Below are 22,259 nucleotides of genomic sequence, written 5' to 3' on the forward strand. Positions count from 1 at the left end.
AAGAGGGCCAAGAGACCAATACAATTATTGACTGCAGCTCTTCATGGCCACCCTCTTTTCTTCCCCACAGAAGCCTTGAGCATCTGAAGGTGTCTGTCATCATTACAGAGCATGAGGGCACTAGAAGAAAATCTGCCCAATTAAAGGCAGGCTTCCAAAGACTTCTTGCCCTGTATGTGGCAGGAGAAGCCACTGGAAAGTGAAGCACATGCCTGAACCCCAGTGGCTGGGGAGGCTCAGGCAGGAAAACTGTAAGTACAAAGCCAGCCTCAGCAAAGTAGCAAGGCCCCAAGCAATTCAGAAAGACCCTGTCTTTGAATAAAATATAAAAATGGTTGGGGATGTTGCTTAGTGGTGAGTTTCCCCTGACTTCAGTCTCTGGTAACCCCTACCATAAAAACCAGATTTGCATTCCCCAAAAGATGCTCTGTCCTCACCACCCTTGCCATGGAGTTAGGGGTTTTATAGAACTTTTTGGTGGAGGAAATTTCTGGTTTTTGGAACAGCTCAATGTATCTAATATTTCTCTGTCTCTTGGTATATCAATTTTATGGTGATAGTTGTATCTTGTTGTTTTTCTCATAGGGCATTTGCCTCTAAATGATTTCCTCTATTTCAGATATTGAGGCCCTCTGGATAGAGCTTAACTCATAATCAAGAGCATTTCAATGACAGCAAGTATGGGAAATACCTACCCTTATCAGCAGAAAGTAGGCATTAGTCACCCTTGTCCCAGATATGATTTAGGGTCTTGAACCTTGGCAGGGAGTATTAGGTAGCAGTTAGTAGTGACCAGCGAAATGCAAACCAATAACATGGCAAGGTCATGGGTTTCCTTTAAAGTTACTTTTATAGTTTTCTTTACGTTACTTTTAAGGCAAATGGGTAAACAGATAACTTACAGAAAAACAACAGGTGTGGAAACCTTAAAGAATAAACAGGTAAAAGAGGGCCAATCAAGATATATATCCAGAAAGAAATATTAATGGGGGCTATTCTAACTCTTGACAGGGTCAATTGGGGTCATTGTAAAGCTAGAAATTATGGCCATAGTTGTTGCAATATATATCAGAAGAAAAATTTTCTCAGTAGTGCAGGGGCTGTAAGGTGAATTCTGCCTTGTCATTAACCTGAATATTCATATTAACAGAAAACTGACTTGTAGATGAAGTCCTCTGAACAAGAAGGCCACCATGACAGTTCTGGAGAGGACCAACTAAGGTCAAAACTCAACCACTCAACACGAAGGAGGTGAACACTATATTGGCAAAGGGTGCTGAAGGTAGACCCAGTTCTCAAGGCAACCACAAAACACCAAAATATTCAGAGATAACACTGTTTCCTGTTGTTCTTTGCTGGGAGATAACCTACCCTCTTGGGAGTGCTCTTTGTTTGAGTCTTAATTTAGTTTTACTACTAATAAAATTCTCTTTTCTGGTTTTCAGTGACTGACTCAAACTCTTATTTCTTCAGAACAGAAGAACTGGGGTTTGGAGCTTTAGCACCCCCCCCCAGTCTCCTATGACAGGAGAGACTCCTGGCCATCTTTGGCCAGGACAGTTCCCAGTAGGAAATAGGAGATTTGAGGTGATGCTGAGATAGGTTTTCTTGAAAAGGTGGGGAGCTCTGCCCTGAGCTCTCCAAAGTCTCCAAGAGTTGGGTTCCACTGAGCAGCCTAGTTCCCAGCACAGCTGAGGTGTGGGTAGGGGCCAGCTGTGTAAGCATCTTCACTCCAGGGTTCTGGCTACCTTATCTCTAAGCAGGCCAGCCCCTGGATGTGTGACAGTGAATCCCTGAATCTCCCAAACAGAAACCTCTTGAGATATGCCCATCTTGGGAAAAGAGACACAGTTGTTGGCCAGTTGGTGGTGTTTCCTTTGTCCCTCATGGACAGTGTTTTGCAATAGATTGTCTTGCCTGTCTTCTCTATGCATATAGAACTAGTTTATACCCCAGAGGGTTGCAGGGGTCAGGTATCCCAGTCCAGAGGATTGTGTGGTGCTCATAACAACCAAATCTTTTTAGGAGAAGGATACCAGTCCAGTCTCAGACAGGAGTAAACATCAAAGGAGATTTGCAGTGCCTTTTCTTCATGATACCCATAGGCCCACTCTCACTTCTGTAGCCAGGCCTCTCACACCTGCCCTGTCCTGATGAAAATAGATGCTTCCTGTGTCGCCTCCCTTTCCTTCCCTTCCAAACTCCCCACAATGTTACAAGTCATCCAGAAGAATAGCCTCACATTAAGACACAGAGTGGTGCACACAAGCCAGACATAGCACAACTGTCCATCAACAGAATCAGGATGCATAGCTTGTGAGACTCTCAGGCACAAAATTTAATGCAGGAACAGTGAGTAAACAGGCTACATACAACTCGAAGATGACTCACAAAATACTGAGTGGAAAGAACAAAATGTGCTCTATGTTCCCATCCTTAAGACCTTCAAAATCAGGAGATATACAATTACTCTTTGGGGAGTGAGAACATGGTAATGACAAAATCCAGGGCCAAGGCCACCTTAGGGATGTAGCAAGTAGGTCAGGAATAATATGTGTGTGATTCTATGGTGCTGGGGATGCTGTAGGTCCTGACTGGGGAGGTGGGTGTCAGCCCACTCATGTTATAATTCATCAGTCTCCACAGATACATTTCATGTACTTTGCATATGTATTTTATTTCACAAAGATCACACAAAAATAATCCACCCCACCTTTAGGCCTGTGTTGGTCTTCTCAGGGCACTGGCTCCTCATGTCTTGCTCAGATGGTCTTAGTGGAGAAGACAGGGTGGGGAGCTTCCAGGGCCAGAGGACAAACAACTCAGGTGGCCCTGAGCCAAGGAACCTACTAATACTACTTTCATTCTTTCCCCTGGGGTTTCCTCCTGCCCTCTGCACTGCCATACATTTGCTCCATACCCCCTGTGTTCTGTTGTGTTGACCTGGGAATCTGGCTTCCTGACTCTGTCAGGCCTGCCTGGAGTGGTATTTTCTGACCAAGTTCTCTTTCTTATAAAGGATTGGCTCTGGTGAAGCAACACCCCAGCATCCATGATTAATGGAATCTCCAGAGTGGTATTTTAGTGTGAATTTACTCACTTACTTAAAGCTGACTATGTATGAATTTATCAGTTATATAATGATTTGAACTCCATCTCCTTGTCAGGCCCCTCATTAGGTATACAAGGTCAGAATACTTGTCCTTTTGGAGAGGACAGGTATGAGAAGACAGATTCATGTGATGAATGCTGCAGAGCAGTCTGGGGGCCTGTGATAGCCATCACTGAGCAAAGCAGAAAAGGGATCCCTAAAGAAGTGATATTTAGCTGGGCATAAAGGCAAACATCTATAATCCTAGTGGCTATAGAAGCTGAGGCAGGAGGATGGTGAGTTTAAAGCCAGCCTCAGAAATGATAAGACACTAAACAACTCAGTGAGATCCTGTCTCTAAATAAAAATACCAAATAGGGCAGAAGATGTGGCTCAGTGGTTGAGTGCCCCTGAGTTTAATCCCTGGTTTAAAAAAATGATGTTTATAGGAAATCGATAAACCTTAAATTATACTACAAGTAACAAAAACAACATGGTATTGGCACCAATACAGACATATAGATTAATGGTACAGAATAGATGGCACAAAGACAAACCCACATAAATTCAGTTATTTCATACTAGACTAAGTTGCCAAAAACATATATTGGAGAAAAGATAGCGTCTTCAACAAATGGTGCTGAGAAAATGGAAATCTATATGTAGCAAAATGAAATTAAACATGTTTCTCACCCTGTGAGAAACTCAACTCAAAGTGAACCAAGAAGTTACACACTAGAAGAGAGAACCTGTGCCTAGTAGAAGAAAAAGTAGGCTCAATTCTTCACCACTTTGGCTTAGGAGCTGACTTCCTTAACAAGATTCCTAAAGCATGAGAAGTAAAATCAATAATAAATAAATTGGATGGAATTAAACTAAAAGGTTTCTTAATAGCAAAGGAAACAATCATTAAGATGAAGAGAGAGTCTACAGAATGTGACAAAATAGTTATTATATGCATAATCTCCAGGATATATAAAGAACTCAAAAATCTTTACACCTAAAAACCAAATAATCCAGTCAATATATGGGCAAAGGAAATGAACAGACATGTCAGAGAAGAATAAATATAATCAACAAATATATGAAAAAATGTTCAACATCCCTAGAGATTAGAGAAATACAAATCAAAATTCCTCTAAGATTTTATCTCACCCCAGTCAGACTGGCAACTATCAAGGATATCAGCAACAATAAATTTTGTTGAGGATGTGGGGAAAAAGGAACACTCATACAGGGCATGTGGGGCTGGAAATTGGTGCAACCATATGGAAAGCAGTATGAATATTCTTCAGAAAAAAAAAATGGAATGGAACCACCTTTTGACCCAGTTATCTCACTTCTCGGTTTATATCCAAAGTAACACAGCAACATCAAAGTTTACAGCCGTTCAATTAGCAATATCTAAACTATGGAACCAAACTAGGTGCCTTTTAACAGATGAATGGATAAAGAAAATGTGGTATATATATGTTATGACATATTACTGAGCCATAAAGAATGAAATGATGAAATTTGCTAGTAAATGGATACAGCTGGAGAATACTATGCTAAGTGAAATAAGCCAATCCCAAAGAACCAAAGGCCAAACGTTTTCTCTGATATGTAGATTCAAATTCACAGTAAGGGAAGGTGTCTAGGGAAGTGTAGAGACACTTTAAATTAGATATAGGGGAATGAAAGGAGGAGGGGGTATAGAAGTAGGTGGGTTAGGAGAATAAATCACACATTATTACCTCATGTGTAAATGTGAAAACACAATCACTGTAATTTTATGTCATATACAGTCAGAAGAATGAGAAGTTATACTCTATGATACATGAAGTGCCAAAATCCACTCTACTCTCATATGTAACTAATTAGAACAACAACAAAAAAAGGCAATATATTTGAGCACGATAAAAAATAAAAACTTAAGATATTTTCACTGGTCCTTTTAGTGACTATGACCTTACATGCTGCACCTATGGGCCATAAGGGTTAGTTGGCCCTTTTTCTATAGAGTCCACTATCTGTAAAGAAAGGGGAGGCCTGGTAAGTATGTTGCTGGAAGGATTTCAACTATACTTGTCAAACTAAGGGCTGAAAACAGTGCCTAGGCCTGCAGAGTTTGCAGAGTCATTGAAAATTGAGTGGAGTCCTTTAGGAATTTACTGCCCATGTCCATTCTCTACACCAGCCCCTAATATACACCATGGCCAATCAGAGTTCCATGTATGGCATAGATAGCATTTTGTATTATTGATACACTTGTTTATTTTCTAACTTTTGAAATACCATACATATACTATTTTCAAAATCACTAAATCATGATAATTAGAATTCTCATTACCCAATTCATTACCTAAGAATGAAAATGATAAAATCAGAAAGTTCCTCTAATTTGTTAAACCTTAGTCGGAACCATTATCAACAGCACCAGCAGCAATGTTCACAGAGGCTCATCTAAAACAAGTGACCACTTTAACAGGACATATTTTAACTCCAGATTTGTAAACTTGAAACTGTAATTTTGGGGTCTTGGAGGAAAGAAACAACTTCTGACCTCCTTGTGGTTCTTCTTCAGATAGGCCAGTTCTTCAGTCAGGTTCTCAATCTGCATCTCCAGGTCACCTCTGGCCAAGATTAGCTCATCCAGTACCTTGTACAGGCCAATGATGTCAGACTCCAGTCTGGCATACAGCCAGGTCATTCTCATACCTGAAAATTTGTTTAGGGAATTAACACAATGAGTTGGACAAGGTCAACATTTCCAATGCTGGCAGAAATGATCTGGAACAGGGATCCAACATGGTGGCCAGCGAGGAAGCAGCGATTCTAACGTCTCCACTTTAACCGGATAAGAAAGACCCATTGGAACAGCGGCAGCCTACCTACGGAGGAACTTCTAGCATAATTCCCTTAAAAAGAGAGCTGCCGTGAACTGGTAGGTTTATTGGAATTGACAGTTTGTCCCAGAGAAGTGGATCTTGGACGGCCACGCGGGCACGGAGATCTGGTCCCGCAGCCATCAGCCGATCCGGCAAGCGGCTCCCCCGGGAGGCTTAGCTCTTGCTCTGGGAGGAGCCGCCTAACCCACCTGGTCCCTAATCACGCGCGGCCACAGCTACCCGGCTATACAGGTGGCCCTGCGGCGGGTGCAGAAATCAACTCTTGCAACTAGCGGCCGTTTTTGCAAGCGGCTGACACCCGGAGCGACTTGGCCCGCCCCGCCTGAACCGGAATTCGGCCTCCGCCATCCGGGCTCCCCTGGGGGGCCTAGTGCTTGCTCTGGGAGCAGCCGCCTAACCCACCTGGTCCCTAACCACGCGGCCACAGCTACCCGGCTCTACAGGTGGCCCCCCCCTGGCGGGAGCAGAGGTCCAACCCCGCAACCACCAGCAGCTTCTGAAAGCGACGGCGGCCCGGAGCGGAGTGGCAGCCCAAACCGGCAGACGCCTCCGCCATATCGGCTCTCCCGGGAGGCCCTGCTCTCGCTCGGCGAACAGCCAAATCACCCGCCCAGATCTTAACCACGCAGACACAGCTACCCCGCTCTTCACGTGGCTCCCGGTGGCCCGACTCAGCTAGAAGGGTCCCCGCATGGCCCCGCACATGGCCATGCCCTCCGGGATCTCCTAATAGCCCCGACCACCTGGCGAACAACCGGGAAACTTCAAAATCTCTCTGTGGGTGTGACCGCAAGGACCAAAGGACTCTCGACACCCAACTCCCCTTACTGCCAGAGTCAGGCAGACCTGAGACCCACCAACGGATCAGGCCTAGAGGCCTGCCAGCATGGTAGATACGCCACTCCAATTGGAGTAGGGGGGCAGAGCAGAGCAGCCGCCTGCATCCAGATCAGGCCCAACGACCCGAGGGGGTGATAGTCATATCGCCACAATTGGAGGGGGGGCAGAGCAGAGCCGTCACCCGCTCCCGCAGGGTAGGCAGACCCACAAACAATAGGCAGAGCAGGCCTAGCGGCCTGCCAGCGCGGTTTTGAGATCACCCCAACCAGAGAAGGAGCACAGCCACTACCCGCCCTGCAAGGGAGATTTTTCAACTATACAAGAGCAATATAAATAATTAGGGGGAAAAACTCATAAACAAAACAGTTCCACCAAGCAGAAAGAAACGTGAGCAGCATGAAAAGACAAGGAAAGAAAGGACCACAAGCAATGCAGGTCAACTCAACTTTAGAAGAGGTAATAGCTTCAATAGATGGAATGTCAGATAAAGAGTTCAGGATATATATGCTTCAGATGATCTGGAGTCTCAAGGAAGACATGAGACAGCAAAATCAGACAATGAAAGATCACATTGACAAACAAATCCAGGAAGTAAAAGATCAATTTCACAGGGAGATAGAGGTAATAAAAAACAAACAAATAGAAATCCTAGAAATGCAGGAAACAATAAACCAACTTAAAAACTCAATTGAGAATACTACCACAGAGTACATCACTTAGAAGAGAGAACATCAGACAATGAAGACAAAGTATTTCAACTTGAAAAGAACATAGACAGCTCAGCAAGTCTGCTAAGAAACCATGAGCAGAACATCCAAGAATTATGGGACAATATCAAAAGACCAAATTTAAGAGTCATTGGGATACAGGAAGGCACAGAGCTACATACCAAAGGAATAAACAGTCTATTCAGTGAAATAATACGAGAAAACTTCCCAGACTTGAAGAATGAGACAGAATCCCAAATCCTAGAAGCCTACAGGACACCGAATGTGCAAAATCATAAGAGATCCACACCTAGACACATTATAATGAAGATGCCCAACATACAGAATAAGGAGAGAATTTTAAAAGCTGCAAGAGAAAGAAAACAGATTACATTTAGGGGCAAACCAATCAGGATAACAGCTGATCTCAAAACACAGACTGAAAGCTAGAAGATCCTGGAATAACATATTTCAAACACTGAAAGAAAATGGGTTCCAACCAAGAATCGTGTATCCGGCGAAATTAAGCTTCAGGATAGAAGATAAAATTAAAACCTTCCACGATAAACAAAAGTTAAAAGAATTCGCAGCCAGAAAACCATCTCTTCAAAAAATCCTTTGCAAAACATTACAGGAAGAGGAAATGGACAATAACATTGAAAACCAACAATGGGAGGTAGGACAGTAAAGGGGGGAAAGTAGTCAAAGAGAATAACAAATCAGGTTTAGTAACATCAATAAACAAATATGGCTAGAAGAACAAACCATATCTCAATAATAACCCTAAATGTTAATGGCTTAAACTCACCAATTAAGAGACACAGGCTAGTAGAATGGATCACAAAACAAGACCCAACAATATGCTGCCTACAGGAGACGCATCTGATAGGAAAAGATATTCATAGACTGAAGGTGAAAGGTTGGGAAAAATCATACCACTCATATGGACTGCGGAAACAAGCAGGAGTGTCCATACTCATATCTAATAAAATAGATTTCAAGCCAAAGTTAATCAAAAGGGATTAAGAAGGACACTTCATACTGCTCAAGGGAACCATACACCAACAGGACATAACAATCATAAATATATATGCCCCAAATAATGGTGCAGCTGTGTTCATCAAGCAAACTCTTCTCAAGTTCAAGAGTCTAATAGATCACCATACAATAATCATGGGAGACTTCAACACACCTCTCTCACCACTGGACAGATCTTCCAAACAAAAGTTAAATAAGGAAACTATAGAACTCAATAACACAATTAACAACCTAGACTTAATTGACATATATAGACTATACCACCCAACATCAAGTAGTTACACCTTTTTCTCAGCAGCACATGGAACCTTCTCAAAAATAGACCATATATTATGTCACAGGGCAACTCTTAGACAATAAAGGGGTAGAGATAATATCATGCATCTTATCTGATCATAATGGAATAAAACTGAAAATCAATGATAAAAGAAGGAAGGAAACATCAAGCATCACTTGGAGAATGAACAATAGGATGCTGAATGATCAATGGGTTTTAGAAGACATCAAGGAGGAAATTAAAAACTTCCTAGAGTTAAATGAAAACACAGACACAACATATCGGAATCTATGGGACAAATTGAAAGCAGTTCTAAGAGGAAAATTCATCGCTTGGAGTTCATTCCTCAAAAAAAGAAAAAACCAACAAATAAATGATCTCTTACTTCATCTCAAAATCCTAGAAAAAGAAGAGCAAAACAACAGCAAAAGAAGTAGAAGGCAAGAAATAATTAAAATCAGAGCTGAAATTAATGAAATTGAAACAAAAAAACAATTGAAAAAATTGACAAAACTAAAAGTTGGTTCTTTGAAAAAATAAATAAAATCGACAGGCTCTTAGCCATGCTAACGAAGAGAAGAAGAGAGAGAACTCAAATTACTAACATACGGGATGAAAAAGGCAATATCACAACAGAAATACAGAAGATAATCAGAAATTATTTTGAATCCTTATACTCCAATAAAATAGAAGATAGTGAAGGCATAGATAAATTCCTTAAGTCTTATGATATGCCCAGATTGAGTCAGGAGGATATAGACAACCTAAACAGACCAATAACAATAGAGGAAATAGAAGAAACCATCAAAAGATTACCAACTAAGAAAAGCCCAGGACCGGATGGGTATACAGCAGAGTTTTACAAAACCTTTAAAGAGGAACTAACACCAATACTTTTCAAGCTATTTCAGGAAATAGAAAAAGAGGGAGAACTTCCAAATTTATTCTACGAGGCCAACATCACCCTGATTCCGAAACCATACAAAGACACTTCAAAGAAAGAAAACTACAGACCAATATCTCTAATGAACCTTGACGCAAAAATCCTCAATAAAATTCTGGCGAATTGGATTCAAATACATATCAAAAAAATTATACACCATGATCAAGTAGGATTCATCCCTGGGATGCAAGGCTGGTTCAATATACGGAAATCAATAAATGTTATTCACCACATCAATAGACTTAAAAATAAGAACCATATGATCATCTTGATAGATGTAGAAAAAACATTCGACAAAGTTCAGCATCCCTTTATGTTCAAAACTCTAGAAAAATTAGGGATAACCGGAAGATACCTCAACATTGTAAAAGCAATCTATGATAAGCCACAGGCCAGCATCATTCTGAATGGAGAAAAATTGAAGGCATTCCCTCTAAGATCTGGTACAAGACAGGGATGCCCTCTCTCACCACTTTTGTTCAACATAGTCCTTGAAACACTCGCCAGAGCAATTAGACAGATGAAAGAAATTAAAGGCATAAAAATAGGAAAAGAAGAACTTAAATTATCACTATTTGCAGATGATATGATCCTATACCTAGCAGACTTAAAAGGGTCTACAAAGAAGCTATTAGAGCTAATAAATGAATTCAGCAAAGTGGCAGGATATAAGATCAACATGCATACATCAAAGGCATTCCTGTATATCAGTGACAAATCCTCTGAAATGGAAATGAGGACAACTACTCCATTCACAATATCCCCCCAAAAAATAAAATACTTGGGAATCAACCTAACAAGAGAGGTGAAAGATTTATATAATGAAAATTACAGAACCCTAAAGAAAGACATAGAAGAAGACCTTAGAAGATGGAGAAATATACCCCGTTCATGGATTGGCAGAACTAACATCATCAAAATGGCGATATTACCAAAAGTTCTCTATAAGTTCAATGCAAGACCAATCAAAATCCCAACAGCATCTCTTGTAGAAATAGATAAAAGAATCATGAAATTCATATGGAATAATAAAAGACCCAGAATAGCAAAAACAATGCTAAGCAGGAAGTGTGAATCAGGCGGTATAGTGATACCGGACTTCAAACTATACTACAGAGCAATAGTAACAAAAACAGCATGGCACTGGTACCAAAACAGGTGGGTGGACCAATGGTACAGAATAGAGGACACAGTAACCAATCCACAAAACTACAACTACCTTATATTTGATAAAGGGGCTAAAAGCATGCAATGGAGGAAGGATAGCATCTTCAACAAATGGTGCTGGGAAAACTGGAAATCCATTTGCATCAAAATGAATCTGAATCCCTATCTCACGCCATGCACAAAAGTTAACTCAAAATGGATCGAGGAGCTTGATATTAAATCAGAGACAAGGCATCTGATAGAAGAAAAAGTTGGCTACGATCTACATACTGTGGGATTGGGCCCCAAATTCCTCAATAGGACACCCATAGCGCAAGAGTTAACAACTAGAATCAACAAATGGGACTTACTCAAACTAAAAAGTTTTTTCTCAGCAAAAGAAACAATAAGAGAGATAAATAGGGAGCCTACATCCTGGGAACAAATCTTTAATCCACACACTTCAGATAGAGCCCTAATAACCAGAATATAAAAAGAACTCAAAAAATTAGACAATAAGATAACAAATAACCCAATCAATAAATGGGCCAAGGACCTGAACAGACACTTCTCAGAGGAGGACATACAATCAATCAATAAGTACATGAAAAAATGCTCACCATTGCTAGCAGTCAGAGAAATGCAAATCAAAACCACCCTAAGATACCATCTCACTCCAGTAAGATTGGCAGCCATTAGGAAGTCAAACAACAATAAGTGCTGGAGAGGATGCGGGGAAAAGGGCACTCTTGTTCATTGCTGGTGGGACTGCAAATTGGTGCAGCCAATTTGGAAAGCAGTATGGAGATTTCTTGGAAAACTGGGAATGGAACCACCATTTGACCCAGCTATTCCCCTTCTTGGCCTATTCCCTAAAGACTTAAAAGTGCATGCTACAGTGACACTGCTGCATCGATGTTCATAGCAGCACAATTCACGATAGCAAGATTGTGGAACCAACCTAGATGCCCTTCAATAGATGAATGGATAAAAAAAATGTGGCATTTATACACAATGGAGTATTACTCTGCATTAAGAAACGACAAAATCATAGAATTTAGAGGGAAATGGATGGCATTAGAACAGATTATGCTAAGTGAAGCTAGTCAATCGTTAAAAAACAAATACCAAATGACCCCTTTGATATAAGGGGAGTAAACAAGGACAGGGTAGGGACGAAGCGCTTGAGAAGAAGATTTACATTAAACAGGGATGAGAGGTGGGAGGGAAAGGGAGTGAGAATGATATATAAGAGGAAAGGAGGTGTAAGACAAGATAATACAAATGGAAGAAATGATTTACAGTAGAAGGGGTAGAGAGGGAAAAGGAAAAGGGAGGGGAGGGGAGGGGGGATAGTAGAGAATAGGACAGACAGCAGAATACATCAGACACTAGAAAAACAATATGTCAATCAATGGAAGGGTAACTGATGTGATACAGCAATCTGTATACGGGGTAAAGTTGGGAGTTCATAACCCACTTGAATCAAACTGTGAAAGATGATGTATTAAGAACTGTGTAATGTTTTGAACGACCAACAATAAAAAAAAATTTAAAAAAAAGAAATGATCTGGAAAAATAAAGGGAGATATGGAAAATGAAGTCCTAATATACTAATAGCTTACAACTATATTTTCGACACAAAATCAAGTGGTAATATTAAATGCTTTTATATTAAGAGTTAAAAAAAAGTTACATTGAAAAGGGGGTTGTCAGTCATGGCCAGGAATAATGGTGGCATCCATGGAAAGTACCTGTTTTGGCTAAAGAGAGACACTGATAGTAGAAGTGATAGGATATTAGAGAGGTGTCAGAGATGACTCCCTGTTTCTGCCTTGATCAATGAGGAAGACAGTGATTAAAAATTACCAAGGTAGAGAAATGGGAGGAGTAGGTTAGAGGAAAAAAATTATTTATCTAAATTAATTTATCTGAATTTGATGCATTGTACTTCATTAAAAATAAGAAAATAATGTGTGCGTGCATGCATGTGTGTGTGTGTGTGTGTGTGTGTGTGTATCAAATAAACACACACACACAAATATATATATAGTTGATTCAATGAAAACACAATGAGGATAATTTCCTGCCCAGAACCCCTGTCTTGTGTCTACCCCTTCTTCAATTCCAGCATGCTCTTGCATATTAGATCCTTTCTTCTTTCCAATATCCTCCTTTCATTATCTATTTTCTGATCTTTGGGCCCTCTAGTACCCAACTCCAGGCACATCAGAACCAGGAGAACCACTAGGGAGGAATCTGTCCTTGGCCACCCCCCCCTTCTCTCAGGGAAGCCACCCCAAACTTTCTCTTTATCTTCTTATAATTGCCATTGTCTGCAGAGGCCAGGCAAAGGCAAGAGTCTGCTTGGAGGCCTTGACCTTCTGATCCTCAGAGCATCCTGCCTGTGAAGATCTGGCTCTGCAGACATGCCATGTCTGGTCCTACTTCACTTGTTAATCTGAGATACAATCATTTTTTAAATCTTCTGGTGCCATCCTCAACTCTGAATTTCTTCACTCCTGTGGTGGGTATGTGCTCAAGGACAGATAACTGGACAAAAAGTAATCCTGTTCCCCCCAGATAAGGTACGGGGAGAGGAAGATGAAATAAAAAATGTTGATTTTAAAATAAACTTCAGTGGCAGAGCATCATGCTGGGGTTTTTCATGTTAAGCTTTAAATTTAATTTATACTTAACTGAACTTCATTTTTCCATAGTGGGTAGGTTGTATTGTTTAAAAGGACATCACTTTTATACCAGTTAATATAGAACAACTTTAAAAAAATCATATATTAAATCTGTAGAACATTATATTTTCCACTTATACAAACTTATAGTAAAACTTATAGTAAAACAAATTTGTTTCAAATTCATCCGCTTCAGAGTTCTAGAAATTTGGAATTCAACTGAAAGGACTCTTTGTCTCAGAGTTGGGGAGTTGACCACCTGGGAGGATAAGGAGGTGTGGAAAACAGTATATGATGAATGGGGAGGGAGATAAAGCTGGAAATAGAAGCAGGATCCCATATGGGGGAGCTTCCATGGGACCTGATGATGCCCCCAAAACACTTGAAGAAACAAAAGTGAGATGGTAGGAGCAAAAGTAGGGCTCTTCTGAACCCTTTTGTTCCCTGACAACTAGGTAAGACACTTCTTGAGGGTAACGATGTAAGGGTCCAGCAAAACGTTGGAGAAAGAGACCACAAGAGATTGCTTATGCAAAAGCAGAAGGGTGGGTTTATTTGGAGACCAGCATGCTAGGGCCCAAGCTCTCTATAGCAAAGAGAGATAGAGCCCTGAGAACCGCTTGAGCAGAGCTTATATACTTTTCTTGGAGAGGGCAGAGAGGGAAGTTCATTGATGGGTCAGGGCGAGTGAGCAGTTTGCCTGCAACTGAGTGAGGGAGTGCATCCTGCAGTTTGGCAGTTGGGGAAAGCACATCCTGGGAACAAGATTAGCAAACAGTTCACAGTTGGGGACAATACATCCTGGGAACAAGATTTCAACAGTGTTTTGTTAAGCATATAGAAAAACAGAGTAACAAGTACCTATTTTATTAACCTTTCAGGATGTCCAGTGCTCACTGTCCTCCCTGCCCCACTCCCCACAGAAAAATAGCTCCCTAACAACTAAAAACACAAGTAGAAGTTCCTGAGGGTGTAAGGGCCTTTCCTGGGGACTGCCCTGTGAGTTCACCAAACAAAGTTGGGGACAGACAATTCTATGGTGGACCAGTCTTTCATGGAAAACAACATGCTCATGAGATGTCACATGATGGAGTCCCTTATTCCATCAACTGCCAACCACTCTACAAGCACCAGCACAAGAATTCCTGATGCTCAGAACCTGGTGATCTCATCTTTAGAGAACAATGGGACTGGGCCTTCTGGGGACTCCCATTGGTGGGCAGAGTAGTGGGTGAGTTCACTCTTTCCAGAGCCATACGCATGGTAACCAGAGTGAACCTTTGGATTCACAAAAGGAGGACATGGGCCTTCCAGGCAGTAAGTAAACCCAGACCTTTGAGTGTGGGAAACAAACGTTCAGGGAAGACTCTTTGCATGAATGGGGGTGGTGGCTGCCTGAATGGAGTGCTATTTCGTTAAGAGACAGACTCCTCTAAGAAACTAAGGACTCCTCAAAGGCAGAGACCATGTTCTGCCCAAGAAGAAAAGATACAATTGAGGTCCTTGCCCTTAGTGAGGCTTCTTGGTCTGAATGACTGTATGGGTCCTAGACTGGGAGCCTGTTAGAGTCTGTAAACAAGTCTGGATGGCGCTTGGCATTTTGCCAGAGGGAGTGGTTTGTGAAGTAATGCCAGGGAGCCATTAAGTGTGGAGATTTCTTATTAGTTGACTACTGCATCTAGTTTATGTTAATTAAGATAAGCTGTGTGGAATGTATAAATACCTCTGTTGTCCTACAATAAATGGCTCCCACTCCTGCTGTATCAATGTACACAAGTTCTTCATCACCCCCTGGTTATTTTGCTACAGCCAGACTGTGGCAGGGGCCAGAAGGCCTGACTTGAGTCTGGGCAGATCATGGCCCCTCTACACCTAGTGTTCCTTATCTGAAAAAGGCTAATGGGGTCGCTTACATGCCCTGCAAATATAGCTTTGACTGAATCAGAAAATTATTAGGCATGTCTTTGAGAAGGGTGGGAGGGAATGAGAGGATGAATGAGCCAATGAGATACAGTTCATGTCCCAAGCTAGAGCTGTCAGTCAGCTTGCCTCTTTTCTTTTTTTTACTGCCTCAGAGTGGGTGCCATGGTACTTCGGATTGTTGGGGCTCTGCACCGTGATAACTGCTGGCTTCATCCTCTTACTCCACTGGAGGAAGAACCTGCAGAGGAGGCAGCATGCCCAGCAGTGGGTGGAGGTGATGAAAGCTGCCACCTTCAGTTATAACCCAGTGCTGTACTGGGTCAACAAACGACGCAGATATGGCATGACGGCCACCATCAGAATAGACCCTCCCAGGCCTGTTGCCTATACTGATATTGAACTCCAAATTCCTGTTCTTCCATCGGATCCACTCCCCCGTGAAGACATGTGTCACACCTTCGGAGGTAGAAGCCCCAAGGAGAAAGCCGCTGTTCCCCTCCAACCTACTCTGGTGGTTTCACAGGAGCCCTCACCTAAGGGGATGCCAGAGCGCCAGACCCCATCACCCCTTCCTGATTGTCTTTCCAGTGTCATCCCCTCTGCCCCTCCCCTCTGCACCGGGAACTTTCCTCCCATGTTGTCCCACTCTGCCTCCTACCCCTTTCTCAGGGCTCCTGAAAGGCAGGTCCACTACTCTTCCCTTCCTGCACTGGCCCAAGGAGTGAACTGACCCAATATGTAGACTTTTACTACAGGGTTAAAGCCTCTTCTCAATGAAAGGAAGAGCTTCAGGGGCTAGATATTAGAAAAAGGAGTCAAAGACTGTGATCCTGATACACAGGTCATAACTCTTATAGATGTTACATAGTAAAGATTTTTTTTAAAATGTTATACTCATTTGCATCTCATTTGCCAGTAGGAAGGCAATGTCCTTCCTCTTTGTGATGGTGCACAAGTCTCACCCATACAATGAGAACTGGAGGCTGGCTCTGAAGAGACACATTGAACCAATACTTGTGGATAAGCTCAATTCCTTCCATCAAGTATTCAATGTGTTCAAGACCCTGGGCTAGGTCCCCAAAGGCACTGCTCTTCTGCAGGATGGGAAGTAAAATTGCCACAAGAGTAACAGTTGCCAATGGCACAGGGCTACAGCAGTCCACAGTGGCTATGCCACTGGCCAAGCAAGTCATCATGAGGTCAGTGAACCACAACACACTATGTGCTGACTGGGTGATATCTATGAAACAACAGAAGCTGGTTGTTTCTCTACATTATTTCTAACAGAACAACACTGCAAAATGGTTATTATGATTTTATTTTTACTGATGAGGAGACAGTTTCCAAGGGCACATGCCATTTCTTTTTTGATGTTACTTGTGCTGAGTCTCTTCTCCCATGTACATCTGTCTGGCATTACAGTTTCTGTTCTTTCCACCCCATGGTACCCTTCCTTAATCATATCTTCTTAAAACATCCTTGGTGAATGAATGCTTCACTGTGTGTAGAGTGTCATAAGCTTGGCCTACAGATTTGCTTACTGGAAGGGCAGCCTAATATTATATGCAGGAACACATCCAAAGAGTGTATCCTAAGATATCCATGGCTGCACAAAATTGAGTCCCCTGTCATTCTACTACATGAGAATATTAATAATTTTTCTACTTTCTGGATAAGGTCCAAAAAGGGGACACAAAGATAATTATGAGATATTTGCCCCAGTTTAAAGATAAGAAAGCCTGATTCTATCCCACAAATTTGTCCCATTTACTCTGAAAATGAGCAAACCACTTAATCATATTTCATCTAAACTTTAAATGTACATGGCCCTGAGAGAAGTGCCTGTTTTTGCCTATTTTGTGGTGTGGTGTGTGTGTGTGATTGTGATTTTCAGAAGTTAGTAAACATGTAGCTAATTTTTTCTTTTTTTCCCCCATGTGTGGTCTCAAGGGTTTACATCAAGCAATGGAAAGAAAGCCTGAGTCCTATCTCTATGACCTCTAGCAATATATTTTAAGCCATTTTCTTTTATATTTTTAAAGTTAAGTGGAACCATTTCTTCCTTGTGTAAACATGACCTTATGTTGTTTATCAAAATACAAAACAGGGTTAAGCAGATCTTCTATGGAGAAAAGGGGCAGAGGTTCTCTTCTCCCTCACCTTGCCCCCTCTTCACCTTGCCCCCTTCAACCCTGCAGATATCTAAATCCCACGACCTATAGTCTTCACTTCTTCTCACCCAATGATACTCTAATTCTGAAGGTACATTTTAGAAAACTAATTTGTGTCAATGATCAGTTAGACCCTGCTTTCAAAGGAGGATAGAATTCATAAACATCAATCAAAGATTTTCTTTCTCTTAAGAACCAGGGGAGTGGGGGGAATCTTTGTAACACACAGTGACAGAAAACAAAAATGTTTTATTCAGATAAGTTAAAATGGCTGTCACTAATATGAAATGAAGCTCAAACTGAGTTATAAAAACCTTGAATTCACCCCCTATACTGAACCAAAATGACTTATATGTTACCAAAATACCTCCAGTAGAACAAAAGTAGATTTGCATTATTTCATATGAGAATACAAGTTAGGTTAGGTTCATATAACAAAAAGTACATGCTCTATAAAATCTTAGGATACCCAAATGTGTTCTGGTTTGGGTATGAAAGAAACCAAATCTAATTGGTGTTGGTAAGCAAGCCAAGGAGATGCACAGCAAACAAAAAGCTGTCGATAAAGACTGCTTGACAGGACATTGACCCCATGGGAGTCAAAATTCTCCACTGTGACCAGCAGGGCCAGCACAGGGGGTTGGAGGGGTTATGTGCAGCAATGCAAAGAAAGGAAACTGCAGTAGAATGCAACACAGCCAGCAGCAGAGGAAGGGTTTCCACTCCTCAGCTTTGTTGCCACAGATGCATTCCTGGGTACTAGGAATATTACAGCATCTTGAAGCCAGGCACTCTATTCCTCTGGGAATTCTACAGGATCTGTTGCCTCTCTTAATAATAAAGAGGCTCTTTAAGTAAATATTATGATGCCAGTATGTGTGTGTGTGTGTGTGTGTGTGTGTGTGTGTGTATAAAAGGGTCAGGAAGCAAGCAGTGCTTTGGGAAACTGAAGATAGAAGAGTAGGAGCTGCCACACAGAATAGCTAAAGGATTGCAAATGAAAGCCAAACTCAGATCACTACCCAATCTTTCTCAGAGAGCTGAGGATGTGGCAGGTGAGGCTTGACTACAGCTCAACACAAGGACTAGGCTCAGTAAGTGAGGACCCTATACAGATATAAATCCCACATTAACACTAAGTAATTGGTTGCTGGGGGTTGTAAGCTAGTCTTCTAGACAAGAACAAAGGAAGTTGAGATAATGACCTGTGTCTGCAAGACATGGTAGTTTCTCAGGCAGGATGACAAGGGATCACAGGCCTGAGCACAGAATGGGTGCATGTGGCAATGACCCCAGCAATTCTATTCCTAGACATATATTGGGGGAATAAAACATATCTACAAAACCCTAAACAATAATATTCACAGCAGTATAATTCCTAAAATTCCAAATGTGGAAACAATAACCAACACATGAATGGATAAATAAAATGGGTTGTGTCCATACAATGGAATATTACTCACTCAAAAAAGAAATGTATTGCTACATGCTGCAACATGAACAGACAAGAATAACATTACACTACAAGAAGCACACACAAGGCCACATATAATGATTTTGTTCATAGGAAACATCCCAAAACCAGCATCACTCCTAAAAGACACTCCAGTCCCATTAGTCATCACTCTCACTCTCTTCTACTCTCAGCCCCCAGTAACCACTAATCTACCTTTCATCTCTATGGATTTGCCCATTTTGAACAGTTCTTATAAATTATATAAGATGTGGCACTTTTTGTCACAGTATGGAAACAAAAGAGTGGCTCCAAATTTGCTGAACTAGTGGAGAAGCAGTATAGAAAGAAAGAATTTAAGATCTAGAAAAAGGTCACACAATTTTAGAGGTAGGAGAAAATTTGAATGTCATCTAGTCCAAATATCTAATTTTCTAGGTGAGAAAATCTAGATTCCCCAAAATCCTGGGCTGACCCAGGTATAGTCAGACATAGACTGGCACATTTTGGTGATTGGGCAGTCTTGAGGTCCAGGACACTGGCTGACCCTGGTCTGTTGAGAGGACTGAAGTCTACAGAGATTAAAAGGCAAACCCTCCATAAGGTGAGAGAGGAGCGCAGGTTGTCCCAGGAGACTGGGGGCCACCTGGCTCATCTCTTGGACTGCACCAGGCAGTAGTTATAGGGGGACCCACCAATAGAGGAGAGAACTTGGCAGGTCCAGGAAGACCCCAAAGCTCCACAGGCACCTCCTCCCAGGGCACAGCCCAGGGCTGCCAGGCGGGTAATGATGGCTGTGGGGCCCTTACCCAGGCCTATCCCTGCAGCACCTCCAAACAGAACCTTAAGCTGCTAGATGGCTGAATGTGGGGGTCCCACTGCATTTCTATTTCCTTTTCAGTCTCCTTTCTGTAGTTTGGAATTTTTTTTCTGGAAAAAAGTCTGTGGGTTCACCCATGGCCTCCCCTCTGTCGCCCCCTCAGCCTCGGGTTTCTGTTTCTCCTCAGGAAATTTAGGTCCCTCAGGGAGAACTTTAAAATTGAACTTCAAATTTCAAGAATAAGAAAATTTCAACATGAAGAGCTCTGGATGAACAGGGCCCAAGAGCCCTTTCTCTGGAGACAGGGCCCAGGACAGGGCTCACCTCAGCTGTGGAAGCCTCCCTCTCACCCTGTTGCCTTGGTTCTTTGGCCTTTTCCAAACTGACCTCTCAGTCTCATGAATAATCAGCCCCGCCTTCCTGGGCGGGGCGACACTTCCTCATAAAGAATCAGCCTGGCCTTCCTGGGCGGGGCGATGCTTCCTCGTGAATAATGTATTTTTCTCTCTGGGTTTTCAGGAACAGGAGGCGGAGTCAGTCTAATGAATATGCAAAGCAGAGGAGATTGGCAGATAACGCTCTCCTGGGGGGGGGGCCCTCAAGGCCTGCTCCAGCTCTCAATACAGAGCCCTCCAGCAGCCATTGCTGTGTCTCTCCTGCCTTTCTGAGGGCTTGCATGGGCTCCTGGGCTTGTGGGACCTGCCTCAAGCACCTGCAGCCTCTGGAAGCTGGTGTCTCTGACTCCTGTGCCTGGGTAACCATTAGGTCAAGGACAGCCTTCTGGGGCTTCTGAGGAAGCACTGTCCAGCTGGGCAGGTGAGGTCCCCAGAGAACTTTTGCCTCCTAGGACAGGCCGCTGAGCTGGGTTCCCACAGATATCCGAGGTCAGCGCAGTGCAGTGTGGGCAGCGGCTTTCTACACTCTGGAGGGACCTGGGGTCCAAGAGAAGGACAGGTTAGGGATCGAAAGGGCAGAGCTCCTCAGTCTTCCAGGGCATCTCCCACCTCTTCCCCGCCAGTGACCCTCTATGTGTCATTATAAAAATGAAACCAGCTTACCTTACCCTGCCCCTGAGCTGAGCCCGTTCTGCAGAGGTTGCCCCTGGCTGTAGCAGGACAGGGAAATCAAGAGGAAGGGGATTACTGCACCTCTGCAATCACATAGGGCAAGATGATATTTTAACAAATGGTGTCGGAATAACACTATTGGAGCACATGCTTTGCATGTACAAGGCCCTGGCTCCAATATCCGCCACACACACACACACACACACACACACACACACACACACACAAACACAGAGCACAGGAAGCAGGTGGAGCCTGTGGGGAGGCACTATCCTCTAGGTTCTGCACCAGGAGCCCACATAGCTCATCATGGTGTTAACTCTCGCTGAGGGGACCTAGTTCCTGGACAGGGGAAGCTAGAAACCTGTGGCCCAAGGCCTAGGCCACTGAGACACAGCACCCACTCAGCCTCCTGAATAGGCTTGTTCTTGAAGAATCTGCCTCATGATAGCACATGACAAGTGCCACTCAGAAAGGTTCTGGAGCAAGATTGCAGAGAATGCGGCAATGCCAAAGGCACAGGCAGAAGTTCCTAGGTCACTACCTGGCCAAGCACATTCATGAAACCCAGGTCTAGACCTTGCCAGCCAGCAGGGAGGGGCCTAGAAGAAGAGTTCAGGCCAAGGTGGAACAGGAGGGGTGTGTACTCATGCACACAAAAGTGATAAGTTTTGCTGTGCTTAGCAAAACAAAGGGGTTTTGTGAGAAACTATAAACTCTTTGAACTGTGTCCTTGTTGCTATCTTAAGAATATAAGAGAAAAGAATGTTTGCCAAGTTTAAAAAATATATATATATATATATATATATTTTCCCTGTTGGTTCTTTTGTCTAGAGAAGTCTGAACAATACTCTATATATGCTTATGAATATAGGCATATTCATAATTGAGTGCATTATCGCTATATCATGTTGAAAAAACTGTAATCTGTTAGATAAACTAAGAATAAGAAAATAGATTTTATTTCATCTTTATATTTAATTTCTTATGCTATTCATTCTATACAACAGATCCCCAATGCTGATATGTAATTTATCTTCTCTCTGAAGAATTTCTTGTCACAATTTTTTTCAAGATATTTCTATTGGGAACAAATTACCTCAATTTTTGTTTGTTTTAGAAAGTCTTTGTTTCTTCACTTTTGATGGAGAATACTGCTGGGTATGGAGTTCTTTGTTGGTGGGTATTTTCCTTCAAATGTT

The 22,259-nt window shown here is 42.3% G+C and overlaps 1 pseudogene; it reads left to right on the forward strand.

Annotated features, from left to right (window-relative positions):
- Positions 1 to 15,640: 15,640 nt before the first annotated feature.
- Positions 15,641 to 16,276, forward strand: LOC144368526 (testis-expressed protein 38 pseudogene; annotated as a pseudogene).
- The last annotated feature ends 5,983 nt before the right edge of the window (positions 16,277 to 22,259 follow it).

Source organism: Ictidomys tridecemlineatus, chromosome 2 (assembly GCF_052094955.1).
Source record: "Ictidomys tridecemlineatus isolate mIctTri1 chromosome 2, mIctTri1.hap1, whole genome shotgun sequence".
In the NCBI taxonomy this organism is placed as follows: domain Eukaryota; kingdom Metazoa; phylum Chordata; class Mammalia; order Rodentia; family Sciuridae; genus Ictidomys; species Ictidomys tridecemlineatus.